This window comes from Quercus lobata, chromosome 3 (assembly GCF_001633185.2).
Source record: "Quercus lobata isolate SW786 chromosome 3, ValleyOak3.0 Primary Assembly, whole genome shotgun sequence".
Classification (NCBI taxonomy): domain Eukaryota; kingdom Viridiplantae; phylum Streptophyta; class Magnoliopsida; order Fagales; family Fagaceae; genus Quercus; species Quercus lobata.
The window spans coordinates 9,934,509-9,950,442 of record NC_044906.1 but is presented as its reverse complement, the minus strand read 5'-3'; positions in this window follow the sequence as shown (position 1 = coordinate 9,950,442).

The following is a 15,934-nucleotide window of genomic DNA, read 5'->3' as shown; positions in this document are numbered from 1 at the left end:
CCTGCCGTCAACTCACTAACGGAAACCTCCTATGTGACAGACAAAGTGCCCTGCTTGTTGACATGGCCATTAAAATATTATTAAAAATAATTATTTGGCATTTTTAAATACCACATCAGCATTTTAATTAATATTTCCAACTCAGAAAGTGAGAATCGAATCTTTAAACCTCGAGTTTTAGACTGAAATCGAGCTTATAAAACTCAAGATGCTAGTTTATAAAATTCTATCAAACCCATGTTAACTTATTATATTCTTTTCCCTCGTTATGCTAGCCTGCAAATTTCCCTTTAGCCTTTATTCAAAGCAAGATGAACAAAAATTAGGTGGAAAGGCCAAAACACCATAATTGTAGTCCTGTAAAAGTTTTTAGTGGAATCTTTTATCCCAAGCTAGGCCAACTCTGTCTCTGGTCAATAAAGTCTGCACGGTACACATCAATTCACAATATGATAATCAGGATCAAGATCTTACACATTATTAGGACCGTGTGGATTGGATTGTAGGATCAAAACCGAGTATTGTAATCGCTCATGCTCATCAGTTGCTATTTTACAATAAGTCACTCCTACTTCATTTGGATTTATAAACTTAAAAAAATTTGCAACCTATAAACAGATTACATATATACAACCTTATTATTTATAGGTTGTAAAAAAAAAAAAAATATATATATATATATATTTTAATCTTATGGTTGTGTGTGAAAAGAAAAAGTGAGTGGGAGGAAAAAGAGAGAGAATAGTATTTTATATTATTTTATTAGGTAATTTATATTATTTTATTAGGTTGTATGTAAAAATAAAAATTGAAATGTAGGGTGAGTTGTAAAATAAGTTAGTAAAATAGATAAAATAGTGTTTGAGGATATAAAATAGGTTTTTTTTTTGCATCAGCAGATGCTAATGCTCTCAGACTCTAATATTTGAAAGAAAAAAAAGGCACATAATCACCAAAAATTATCTATACTACTATTTAAGGGGCTTTCCCTGTTTGGATTCCACATTTTTCATGCCTAAGATACCCTCATCATACCCACTTACAAGTTTTCAACTACCGAGGATAGATATGTAAATTAAAACTCCTACACTTTAAAACCACAAACTCACGTACGCTTTACAGTTTCTATCTCACTTTCTCTCTCTCATTCTTCTTCAAATTAAAGACATTTAGTTTAGCTCTACATCCTCTTCTCTTTTTCTTCATATTAAAGATATTTACTGTCAGAGGCTTCAACAAATTTTCAGGTTCTATCTTTTGCAAATTCCTCTTTGTTTTCTTTTCTTTTGTTTATGATTGACTTTCTTTAAGTTCTACTTTTTTTTTTCTTATATGTATCACGTTAACTTTTTTTTTTCCCCTTCTTCTTTATTTTAAAATGTAATTTTGAAATAAATGGTTCCTTCATATACTAATTGTCATTTCATGTTGTAGGTATTGTGATCCAAAGATAGGGCTATCTTATGCTACAAAAGAAGTATTCAAAATCATTCTCCAACAGTTAAACAGTATGGCTTCCTTTACCTCTTTTAATAGTCTTTGTTTACATTTTAAAAATTATAACCATGATCACCTCATGAATAGATAGTGAGTTTTTTTTTTTTTAAAATAAGGTCAACAACGTCCATCACTCTCTTATTAGGTTTTTTATTTTATTCTTTCTTAGAAAAGGTTTTTAATTTTATCAAAAGGTTTTTATAAGAATTATTATATGTATTAAACCTCACATAAAGTGGTTGTTATCTAAGAAAGTGTTGTAAAAAAATTTCTTTTCTAATAGAAACTATATTTCTTTTGTATACAATTAACGTGTATCTCTTGCCATAAAATTATCAATTTAAGCTTTTATTTACTTATGTTATGGATGTGTAGTAAATGACTAAAACATGTTTAACTTACACTAAAATATTGCCTACAAAATAGAAACACTCTCCCACTAACCCACTTCTTCAAATTAACTATACGTTTATTTTTTTTAATAGAAAAATTAGTTAAATTACCTACGTTTTTTTTTTTTTTTCCTAAAAAGAAACCTACGTTTCTAATACTATTTTATTATTATTAAAAAAAAAAAAAAAAACACCCTAAGTTTATTCAAAAAAAGGTGTATATATCTATTTAGTTTAATTTTTATAAAAAAAAAAATAAATGTCAAAAAAAATTTTAAATAGTTATCAAAAAAAATAAATAAATAAACTAAATAGATATATACACCTTTTTTTTTTTTTTTGATAAGTAGATACATCTTTAACTCCCATTAAAATGTTGCCTACAAAATATGATCACTCTCCTAATAGTTTTCAAATTACTTTATCCATTTAAAAAAATTAAAATTAAAACAAACACACTTTTTTAGTAAAAAAGAAAAGAAAAACCCACATCTTCCGTTACAAACTATTTGATCCTAAATTTTTAGTTCCAACTCTCCAAAATATCTTACGTTTCAAAAATATATATATAACTGAAGGTAATTGTAAAAGTTGGATTGCTACACCTATTAAAACCACGTTTGTTCTCAAAAAAAAAAAAAAAAAAAAAAAAAAAAAAAAAAAAAAAAAAAAAAAAAAAAAAAACCCACGTTCTCACCATGTTTCTATCACAATCTCTTTTATCCTTATATGCTATCACTACCAAAATTTTCGGATAACTACTATTTTATTCAAATGTTTGCTTTATTCTCTTTTTTTTTTTTTTTTTTTTTTTTTTGGAGAAGAATTTTCTATTTCTATTTGAATTCAAAAATTTCAAACACAAACTCTAACAAACTTAAGCTATTATCTTTAACAACATATACATTCAAACGTTGGTTTGTTAATTAAAGTTTTTTTTTTTTAAAATACTTGGTTTAACCCTAATTCTTTTATCTCTCTCAAGTTCACGTACGCACAAACTTTTTGGATTGCATTGAGGAGTCATTGGAATGGAATATTAGATAAGTTCGGGTGAGAGACTTTACAAGAATTATTATATGTATTAAACCTCACATAAAGTGGTTGTTATCTAAGAAACTGTTGTAAAAAAATTTCTTTTGTAATAGAAACTATATTTCTTTTGTATACAATTAACGTGTATCTCTTGCCATAAAATTTTCAAATTAAGCTTTTATTTACTTATGTTATGGATGTGTAGTAAATGACTAAATTTTAGGATTAAAAATACTAAATTTTACGAATACACAAAAAATGATAACTGTCATACATAAAATTTGAAAAAAAAAAAAAAAACCCGCATCAACAACACCAAAAACGTGAGAGACTTTACAAGAATGAAATATTAGACTTTTAATTTTTTTTCCCTAAAATTTAGCATTTTATTTTTTTTTCAAAATCAGATATGTTAGTGCCTAAATATAAGGATATGGATGGAGAAATTATAGTAGTAGTTTTATTGTAGGAGTCTTTCTTTTTCAAAATATGGACGACATTAAAAAAAAAAGAGGAAAACGTGAGATTTATTTTGTATACAATTAACATGTATCTCTTCACATAAAATTTCCAATTTAAGTTTTATTTACTTATGTTATGGATGTGTAGTAAATGACTAAATTTTAGGATTAAAAAAACTACATTTTAGGAAAAGACAAAAAATGATAACTGTCATACATAAAATTTGAAAAAAAGAAAAAAAGAAAAAGAAAAAAAAAAGAAGAATGAAAACTTGAGATGTTTAACATTGGATAGAAAGTGGAAATTTTTTAAATAGTACATAGATAGAGAGAGAGAGAGAGAACGTGAGAGACTTTACAAGAATGGAATATTAGATTTAAAATTCTTTTCCCTAAAATTTAGCATTTTATTTTCTTTCAAAATCAATTATGTTAGTGCCTAAATATAAGGATATGGAAGGAGAAATTATAGTAGTAGTTTTATTATAGGAGTCTTTTTTTTCCAAAATATGGAAGAGATTAAAAAAATAAAAAAGGAAAACGTGAGATGCTAAAAAGTAGGATTTTTAAAATAGTAAATGGATAGATGTGTGTATATATATATTAAAAAAAAAGACAAAGTACAAGATGTAAATACTTTGAATTTTCGAAAATGAGAAAACAATAAAAACGATTTCATTTTTCATTAAAAAAAACGTATTATTTATTTCAAAAAGTAAATTAAAGATTAAATTAAGAGAGGAGTATATACTTAGTTTAATGCTTTGATCTAAATTTAAAGTGCGATTTTGAGCAATAGTACATGACAAAAAATGATAACTGTCATATATAAAATTTGAAAAAAAAAAAAAAAAAAAAAAAAAACAACAACAACATCAACAACACCAAAAAGGTATTAAAAAAAAAAAAAGGAAAACTTCAGATGTTTAACGTGGGATAGAAAGTGGAAATTTTTAAAATAGTACATAGATAGAGAGAGAGAACGTGAGAGACTTTACAAGAATGGAATATTAGATTTAAAATTTTTTTCCCTAAAATTTAGCATTTTATTTTCTTTCAAAATCAATTATGTTAGTGCCTAAATATAAGGATATGGAAGGAGAAATTATAGTAGTAGTTTTATTGTAGGAGTCTTTTTTTTCCAAAATATGGAAGAGATTAAAAAAAAAAAAAAAAAAAAAAAAAAAAAAAAAGAGGAAAACGTGAGATGCTAAAAAGTAGGATTTTTAAAATAGTTCATGGATAGATAGATATATATATATATACTAGCCTCTGAGCACGCGCTCACGCGCGTGCTCAGAGGCTTTTCTATTTTTTGGGTAAGGGTTAATTTAGAGCATTTATTATAATTTGAAATTATTACATTTTTCAATCACAAAAAAAAACCTAGGGGTGTGATGAGTGTCATGTGTGGAGAAATAATTTTCCAATCACAATAATTTTTCATCACAAAAAAATCTAGGAGTGTGATTGGAAAATTATTTCTCCACACATGACACTCATCACACCCCTAGGTTTTTTTTTGTGATTGAAAAATGTAATAATTCCAAATTATAATAAATGCTCTAAATTAACCCTTACCCAAAAAATAGAAAAGCCTCTGAGCACGCGCGTGAGCGCGTGCTCTGAGGCTAGTAATATATAAACTATATGCTAAAGAATGATTGTAAAAAAGAATAAATTTGACACAAATTAATTATATAAGATAAAACTTCAAAGCTAGATGTTCAAACGCCGCAAACTTACATGTGATTTAATTTAATTTAATTTATTTTTAAAAAAATGTGATTTTAAATTGACAACTCAGCACAAAGAATCATGTTGCCAACTATGTAGACCATGGTAATAATAGCATATATATATATATATATATATATATATATATATGTATATATATAAACGAATATTCAATCAGGGACGTAAATATATATTAGCCAGCGGTCTAGCCTTAATAATATTTAATAAATGATAAAATTAGACTACAAATTCGGTTATAGCCTAAAACTATAACTTTGATTAAAAAAATTAATTTAACTATACATGTTTTTTATGCTCTTAATATATATGTCATTTTTTTTTTCAATTAGACATTATTTTACCATATGATATATAAATTTATTTTTTATGCATTATTTTAGATTACAAAAAATTACTATTTAAACAATTAATTGATGATACAGCTATTGATCTTTATTCTTTTGAAAATTTAGCAAACATAGAAGATATAAGAAGAAAATGTAATTCAATTATGAATTTATTAAAATTCACATCCAATAAAAATATATTAAGTGAAGTTGTAGCCTTAGGCTACAATCAAGTTTGTAGTCAAAATTTTCTCCAAAAAAATAAAAAAAGTTTGTAGTCAAATTTTGTCATTTAATAAATTGTATGTGTTTTTTTTTTAGTTATCAAAATTAAATGCTTCAAAAGTTTTGCCCCTAACAAAAATAAAAAGTAGAATATTTATTTAGTATGAGTCATAAAATATTGTCCAACGAGTTGTTGGCTTTGTCAACTTAATTTCATCAATGAATTTTTTCGGATTATATGTTCAATATTCTTCGTTTTTATAATTTTTTTTTACTACTCTCACTCACACACACACACACACACACACACACACACACACACACATATATATATATATATATTTCTCCAATTCATTGTTTTAGTATTTAGTTTGTTGATATTTGAGACAAGAAAGAGTGCAAAGTCGTATGAACTGTCATTAAAAAGATTAAAAGAAAATAGAGTTTTTTTAAGAGATTAATTGGAATGATAGTTTCCTAAAAGAGTAATGTAAGTCTACAACATTTTTACAATAAATTTATAACAAAATCCTAAGTGACAAGCAATTGTTGGTTTTAAATTAGGTTATATTACTTTTTTATTCATCAATAATTTGCCACCTAAGATTTGTTGTGAAATTGTTGTGGATGTAATATTACTTTTCCTAAAATAATTATTGATTGGTGTATTGGCTATTGCTTTGATATTTGTAGATTAAATAATCAAGACTAGGTTTTGTTGAATATTTCTGGCTTTTTCCCTATAATCCAGACCAAGTTTTTTTTTTTTTTTTAATTAATTTGTTGAATATTTTTCTCAAATGGTTATCTCATATTCATTCTAATTCCAAATTAGATCAAATTTGTGTTTATTTTGAAGTTATAGATGTTTACTTTATTTCATTATAAGTAGTACTCAAAAATATTTAAAAAGGTAGTCCTATATGCAGCAGCTGTTTCAGTAAGCAAAGCATCCATTGCAATTCACTTTCTCAAAAACAAGTAAAATGAAATCCACGCGTGGCATGGTCAATTCCAGTTCACATTCATCTGTTCGATCTCTTCAACCCACTGACAAGTAAAATGAATTCCGCCACTTTACTAGTACTACAAAGTACGAAGTCATTAACTTTTTAATTTTGGACTATAGTTCTTTTTCCTTTTCTTTGTCCTTCATCATGGGACCCTGAAAAAAAGACATATATGAATCCAAATATGAATCCAATCTCGCACTCACTAATAATGAAAACTCATGAAACTTTTGTCTGAAATTGATCATTTCCAAGATAGGCTTTAGACGGTTGGGATCATTTTAGGCATTTTGTGGGCCCAATTAATATTGTTAGAGATTGTAAAGTATTGCTATAGAATGTGGAAAAATGGAAGGTAGGCCTGTTCACTTATAGAGTATTAGCATTTGGGGATGCAAAAAAAAAAAAAAAAAAACTTTTTTTGCATTCTTAAACACTATTTTATCTATTTTACTAACTCATTTTATAACTCATCTTACATCTCAATTTTTATTTTTACATATAACTCAATAAAATAATATAAATTACCTAATAAAATAATATATAGTACTATTCTCTCACTTTTTACATACAACTCATAGGTTGCAAATTTTTTTAAGTTTACAAACCCAGATGGAGTGGGTTTTGGGTGGCTTGGATTGTAAAATAGCAACTAAGGGGTGTTTACACCCTAGTGCTCTTTAAGCCTAATGCAATTCTATCACTTTTGTCCAAAAAAAAGCCTAAAGCAATAAGCTTTTAGAGATTTTTTTTTTTTTTTTCTTTTTAGGTTTTAGAGATTGTTTTGAATGACTGGAATTTTAAATTTGGGTCTTGGTGGACCAAATTTAAGCTTACAACTTGTAATTAACACGTACATTTCCTTTTAGGTCACTCTTACACGTTCCAATGAAGTCCACTTGGAACATCATATATTTACAATCCAGACAACTATAAATAAAACCAAATCAATAAGTTTATAGGAGCACTAGCATTAGCTACTCTAAAACTGATATTACCTTGATCCATGGTTTTCAACTTGAGATCTTGCCCCCAATTAAGAACCAAGACTAGCATGGTAACCAACACACCACTTGGATTATGATCTATTATTCTATTTATTTTATACTTACATGATTTATTATTTTTCTTCTTAATTAATATATATCATCTCTTTCTCACTTTATTAAATACTAGCCTCTGAGCACGCGCTCACGCGCGTGCCCAGAGGCTCTTCTATTTTTTGGGTAATGGTTAATTTAGAGCATTTATTATAATTTGAGATTATTACATTTTTCAATCACAAAAAAAAAAAAACCTAGGGGTGTGATGAGTATCATGTGTGGAGAAATAATTTTTCATCACACCCCTAGATTTTTTTGTGATTGGAAAATATAGTAATCCCAAATTATAATACATGTTCTAAATTAACCCTTATCTAAAAAATAGAAGAGCCTCTGGGCACGCGCGTGAGCGCGTGCTCAGAGGCTAGTTTGTTTTTTTAAAAACTTATTGTCATTATTTTCCATTCATCCCAATTTGAGGTTTATGCATTTGTCCAATAATATGGTTTTTTTTTTTTTTTTGATTTAAGGTAAATATTTGGGCAATTAACTTAGACAAAGTAAAATTAGGGTGATTAACATAATTTCTATCTTTTTCTTAATATTTAAAAGTAATATTACTCTCTTATATTTTGATTTTATATTGTTATAATATTCTTAAAAAGTTGTGAATTTTTGTGACACATTTTGATTTCAAATCCTAATCTTTATCTGTGTAGTTGAAAAAATCATCTTCTCTACGTGCAAATAATAGATCAACAACCATGGTTAAACTGTAGGTGCAACCAAATATATATATATATATATGCCTTGAATTTCATAGCAAAATCAAATAATCAATCAAACTACCAAATTCCAAATTCCAAATGGAGTAATAGTAACTCTGAGAACTAAACTGAATGCTCATAGTAGTACAAATTTAAATTGAAAAATTAACATAAATTTTAAAAACTAAGAACTATCTACTATGACTATAGCTCATCACTGACTCCCTTCCATCTCTCTCACCGTTATTAATGCTAACAACTATGTCGTTGATGATCAGCTACAACACTGCCCGGGCTCAACATCTTTGGAGACAACGTTGGCTTCATTTTAAAAATGGGTCACTCACCTGAGAAATAATAAGAAAAATTTTAGACGTTTGCAAACCAAATATTTTTTACAAACACCTACAACACGTATTTAACCACAAAAGCAACGGACACAACTCACCACATTCCCCAAATTATGAAATGCAGAAACATAAAAGAAAAAAAATGAAGAACAATCAAACGTGAAGAAGAAAAAGAATAGGAGGAAGAGAGAACACCACTTAAAATAATTAGGGAATGCCTTTATCATCTATAATATACAATATCAACTTATTAGTCAATAATTTCAAACCGATAACCACAAAAACAAAAAAAGAGATAAAAATATTATCATTTCCATACTTTGAAAAAGAATTCGCACCAAAGTGAAACAATTAGAGAAAATATTTAAAAAAAAAGAACCAGTACCACAAAATTAAAAGCAAATAGATATTAAAGAGACTGAAAAAAAAAAAAAAAAAGAGGTTGTTCGGTGGGAGGATATTACCAATTACCAAAGTCAAGTAGATGAGTGGATTCGGAATGGCTCTAGATCTAGACTCTAGAGTGGCAATAGAAAAGAAGAATGGCCAAGATTTGCTTTCTCTCCCCACTGGCCAAATCTCTTTTTGGCAGCCTCTTCTTCTCTCCACCTAAAAACAAAATATATATAGATACTGGATAAATAAAAGATGAGAAGAAAGTGCATTTGTTTATATAAAAAATGGAGAAAGTGTGAACTGCAAAGAAACTGATGAAAAATGCATTTTACAATGAATTTGGTTTACAATTTGTTGTAAAAGGGAAAAAAAAAATTGAGTTTAGTAATTGTATAAGTGGAAAACGTGGTTGGCAAATTAAAAGCAATTTTTTAGGAGTGAAACATGGTAAATCTAATCGGTTTTAAAAAGGGGAAAAATGATTTTGTTAATTTAAAAAGTTGGAAACGTTCAATCAAAATAAAAAGTGGAAAGTTATCAAAAAAAAAAAAAAAAAGTGGAAAACTAACGTGAGAGAGAAATGGAGAAGTGGGAGAAAAAACTATTTTTTTTTAGCTAAAAATTAGGAGTTTTTAAATTACTAATTTTACATGTCTAACCTTATAATTTAAGCCTTAGAAACAGATGAATTTGAGGGTATTTTGGGCATAAAAATTAAGGAATCCAAACAGGGGAAGCCCCTTAAATAGTAGTATAGATTACTAAAAAAAATATTACTAAATTTTTTTTCTTTTCTAAATTTACTTGTAATTTAAGAATAATTCATTTAAATGGGAATTTACTAAAATAATTAAAAGCAATTTTGTTATTTAATTAAAATGATTTTTACTTGAAGGATAATTACACAAGTTTTTTTTTATTCTTATTTATGTTCTATTATTTTCTATTAATCTTATATTATCATGAAAATTTATTTGAAAGTCTGTTTCAATTTTTGTAGGTACTTTTAGTCAATTTTGCTAATATTTACAAATTTAATATGCTTTTATTTGTATTTTAATTAATTAATTTAATATACTTTTATTTGTATTTTAATTCATTACTAAATTAATTATGACATCATCACGGTTTGAACTCGGTCAAATTTCGATCCAACCTTAAAAACTTTAATCCTCTTCATTTCTGATTCTTTAAATGGCTCAGGTTTGAAAACCATGCCTTTAATATAGTTATATTTTTAACTATAATGAAAAAAGTGGAATCCTTTTAGCCTTTATTCAAAGCTGTTAACGTGTATTAGGGTATGTGGGCTTTAGGCCCACCTTGTTTACTTGTATAGCACATTTACTTGTACTGCACACTCTACCTCCTATATAAAGGCACTTATGTATATTCTATTACTTGAGAAATACAATATAATACATTGTATTTCTAAAAAAAAAAAAAAAACTGGACATCTCAGCTGCTTCTTGGGTCTTGAAATCACTCATTCTACAGATGGACTTTATATTACTTAAGCCAAGTGTGCCTCTGAACTCTTGTCTCGAGCTGGACTCACTGATAGCAAGACTGTTAACACTTCAGTTGAGCTTAATGCGCATTTGACTTCGTCAGGGGGGAAACCGTTGTCTAATCCCTCTCTTTATAGATGCTTGGTTGACAGCCTAGTTTATCTCATTGTCACTCATCCAGACATTTCCTATGTTGTTCACCAGGTGAGTCAGTATCTGTTTGCTCCACGATCAACTCACTATGCTGTTGTTCTGCGCATTCTTCGATACCTAAAGGGCACTCTCTTCCATGATCTTTTCTACTCTGCTCAGTCTCCTCTTATTCTCCGTGCATTTTCTGACGTTGATTGGGCAGGAGATCCCACTGATTGCAGGTCCACCACTGGTTATTGCTTTCTTCTTGGTTCTTCTCTGATTTCTTGGCAAAGCAAGAAACAAACTCATGTGACCCACTCCAGTATTGAAGCAGAATATCGTGCCCTTGTTGATACCACATCTGAGCTCCTTTGGCTATAGTGGCTTCTCAAAGACTTAGGTGTATCCACATCCTCTGCTACTCCTCTTTATTGTGACAACCAGAGTGCCATTCATATTGCTCACAATGATGTCTTCCATGAACGGACTAAACACATTGAGATCGATTGTCATCTGTTATCATCTTGTCCATGGTGCTCTTAAGCTGATTTCAGTCTCTTCTAAAGATCAACTTGCAGATATCTTCACCAAGTCACATCCTAAGGGACGTCTTCGCACTTTGGTTGACAACTTCAAGTTGATCTCACATCCACCTTGAGTTTGAGGGGGGCTGTTAACATGTATTAGGGTATGTGGGCTTTAGGCTCACCTTGTTTACTTGTATAACACACTTACTTATACTGCACACTCTGCCTCCTATATAAAGGCACTTATGTATATTCTATTACTTGAGAAATACAATATAATTCAGTATTTCTAACAAAAGCAAAATGAACATAATTTAGGTGGAAAGGCAAAAACACAATAATTGTAGTCCTGTAAAAGTTTTAAGTGGAATCTATTATTCCAAGCTTGGCCAACTCTGTCTTTGGTCAATGAAGTCTATGCCGTACACATCAATTCACAATATGATAATCAGGATCAAGATCTTACTCATTATTAGGGCCATGTGGATTGGATTGTAGGATCAAAACCGAGTATTATAAGATTCTAATTTTTGAAAGAAAAAAAAAAAAAAGGCACATAATCACCGAAAATTATAATATATGTTAAAGAATGATTGTCAAAAAGAATAAATTTGACACAAACTAATTATCTATGATAATATCTACTAAGTACCAAATGAAAAACTCAAAACTTCAAAGTTAGATGTTCAAACACCGCAAACTTACATGTGATTTAATTTAATTTAATTTATTTTGAAAAAAAAAAGGTGATTTTAAATTAACAACTCAGCACAAAGAATCATGTTGCCAACTATGTAGACCATGGTAATAATAGCATGCATATAAAATCTAATATTCAATCAGGGCCGTAGATATATATTAGCCAGTGGGCTAGCCACAATAATGTTTAACAAATGACAAAATTTGACTACAAATTTGGTTATAGGTTAAGGCTATAACTTTGATTAAAAAAAAAAATTAACTATACATTTTTTAAAATCAATCATTAAATTGCATGTTCTTTATGCTCTTAACTTATATGTCAAATTTTGTGTTAATTAGATGTTATTTTACTATACGATCTTTAAACTAATTTTTTATGCATAATTTTAGATTACAAAAAATTACAATTTAAACAATTGATTAATGACATAGGTATTGATCTTTATTATTTTGGAAATTTAGCAAACATAGAAGATATAAGAAGAAAATGGATTTTGTAAGGACACGATTCCTGCGCGGCCCAGTGACATTTTCGGGTTCACGCGAGAGAGATCCCTCACAATACGATTTGTAGAGAGTGGGCTTGAAAAGCTTGGGCTTGGTCACGGGGGGATGGTCCGGTCTGGATTTCAGAAAGATCCCTGTGGAAAATGGACTGGGCCTAAACGTTTAAAGCCCCGCCATACTGCCACCTCTGAGAATGGGATCCTCGGACTTGATCCGAGGACCCTTGTGGTCCTTTCCGGCTGTCCAACGGAGGACTTTCTCTGTTCTGTGCATGGATCGTTCCGGCGATCTTCCTCATGAAGTCTCCTTTTTCCTTTCTTCTTTCCTTTTTTCTTTGCTAGATTCCCTTACTTCTTCTTTTATACTAGTGTGCGTTCGATGTCCTTCGTCCACGTGTAGGGTCAGTCTTTACAAATACTGACATTGGTCCCATCAGTCTAATCCCGGAATTGTTGGGGATGACTTGATAAAGCTGTAGAGTACGGTTCTGCCAGGCATTGGGCCTTATCCAGAAGGGTATTTAGGGTAATCGCCCCAAGGTATTTTGGATTTCCTTACGAATTTATCCCTTTATTCTGGGCGGATTATGGGCCTGCCGAGGACTAGACTGTCCTCGGCTGCCTCCCAAAAATTGGTCCGTGCTCGGCGTCATGGAGCTTGGGCCACAGTTCTCCTCGGATTGGGCCCTCGGACTTTCTAAGGGCAAATGGGCCTGGTCCACGAATTGCTGGGCCCCACAATAGCCCCTCAAAACCCTTCTATCCGAATTCCGGATTGGAAAGGAGGGTTTTGGCAAACCCGGGCCCTTAATATGGCCCATTTAGCTTAATCCCGCATTTATGTGAGCTGTTTCTCAGGAAGTCAGGCGGTTTTTGAGGGATTCCTTTTAATCCGCTCGGAATCTGCTCCTGCCGCTTGGATGTCCCAGACGCGCCCTTAATGAATTCCCCTTAATGAGGCTCATTTATGTCCAGCGGCTCATTTGATAAGGTGGAGAAGTGGAACGGACGCCTCTTTTTTCTTCAGATTCTTTGGGAAGGTTGAATGCATTTAATGCCATCCGTTCTGCTCTTCCTATAAGAAGGCAAGCAGGAGGCCATCACTTTCGTACTAACTCCCTTCTATTCTTCTGAGATCGCACCAAATGATGAAGAAATCATGCCCCTCCTCTAGACACCATATTCTGATAAAGCTTGAAATGGCTCGATCAGGGCAAGGGTGGCGCAGACTTAAGATCTGTCTCGCCTCTCTTTCAGCCAAAATCCGAGGCAGGGACTCGTCGTGTCGAACTCTCGGCGCGACTGAGTCGAGAACAACCAAGACCAGCACCACCCGGCTCCTCATGAGCATACCTAATATGGTACCAACGTGTTAGGAGTCAGGGCTGAGACAGGGGCTAAGTGCTTCTGCTTCTCCCTCTTTTGCTCCTTGGTGCCCTCCTCCGCTTTCCTCTTATAGTCTTCCCAGCACCAGTTCCGTCCTGGTGCCTTCCCTTTTCCTTCTTTTGCTCCTTTTCTTTCTTTTCGTCCCTTCTCTCTTCTTCTCCTCCTTCTTTACTCATGTCCTCCATCTTCCTCCTTCATCTCCTCCATCTTCTTCATTGATTTCTTCCTTACTATTTCCTTCTCCTTCAATTCTTCTTCCTTCTCCTTCAATTCTTCTTCCTTGTCCTTCATCCTTTTCCGAAGAAGGTTCTTGTCATGATATGAGCAATGTTGAGGCAGAGACTGAAGAGACCTTGAAGATGAGTTTTAGAAGAAGCCTGACTGTTTACTTCTCTGTACTGCGAGTGTTATCGTTGCTTCAGCAGTTCTCCTTTTGTATAAGCTTGTTTGAGCCCTTTTTCGTACATTGTAATAATCTCTTATATTAATAAAAGTGTTTATTATTTCATTTTGCATATTCCGTTTATGTTTTTGTATATTGGTAAATGCTGCTCGGCTTAATGAGAAAGTATCTAAACCGATGACAACTAAGACCAAAATACTTGATAATAAAAAGATGTTGCCATAACTCTAATATAAGTGTTTGGCCCAATAAGGCCGACCAGTGAAAAGTAATGATTACCCATGCTGGCCGAGGAGAGAACTGGAGGCTTGATGCCGTGTTTGGGTCCGAGGACCATACAAGGCCTTGATTCTATACAAAACTCGTAATAATAATAATTTTTATACTCAGGTTTCCCCATAGGCTTGAGTCCGAGGACCATGCAAGGCCTTGGTTCAGTCCATAACTTGTAATAATAATAATTTTTATACTTGGTTTCCCCATAGGCTTGAGTCCGAGGACCATGCAAGGCCTTGGTTCAGTCCATAACTTGTAATAATAATAATTTTTATACTTGGTTTCCCCATAGGCTTGAGTCCGAGGACCATGCAAGGCCTTGGTTCAGTCCATAACTTGTAATAATAATAATTTTTATACTTGGTTTCCCCATAGGCTTGAGTCCGAGGACCATGCAAGGCCTTGGTTCTGTTTTATTCCCTCTCCTTAGGTATCCCGTACGCGGCCGGGCAGGAGGTTGTCCTCGGCATTAGTTATTACCCGGCGTGGGCCGTAGTCCGTGGGCCATCATGTAGCAAGGGCATGGGCCGCGAATTTACTAGGCCCACTGATCATGAGATATTTCCATAATCTTTGGCCACGCGGTACTTCTGGGTGTCCCGATGTTCGAGGTGCACCTCGACGAGGCTCCTTTAGTCTTGTCGTTGCAGAGGTTTGTTGGAAGTCGAGCTGGAGACGTTTTGTCTGTAACGTTCCTCGGGAAGCTGCGCTAATTAAATCCCACCACCCTATCTCCTCAAATAAATAAGAGAGCAAGTTTCTTTGCCTAGGCACCAGCTCCTTAGTCTCCTCCTTCAGCTTCCTCCCGCAGCAAGTCATGTTTGAGACGAGGGTCGGGGAAGAAAAACTCTCTCCGCCGCAAAGGCGCCACGTTCTCCTCAAGCTCAGAAGAGTGATATTCGGGCAACGTAGGCATAGATTCAAAGAAATATTCCCTTATGACAGAGGGGTAAGGGTGTTTCCCACGCTTTTAGTCAAAATCCGAAGCAGGTTCTGGTCATGCCAGATTTTTGGTATGTCCGAAGAAGGAAGACTGTCTACCTTGCAGCCGGCAAATTTCTGCGGGGGCTTCCCAACTTTCGGCTCCCTGCATCTTCTTTGTAGATGGTGTTAGCCTGAGGTCAGGTTCTTTTGCTGCCTGAGTTTCGGGCACGTGAAAGCGTTGAGGATGAAACGAGGTCTTGAGGCAGTAGCCAACCTCTCCTCTGTGCTACCTGCATCCTCCCCA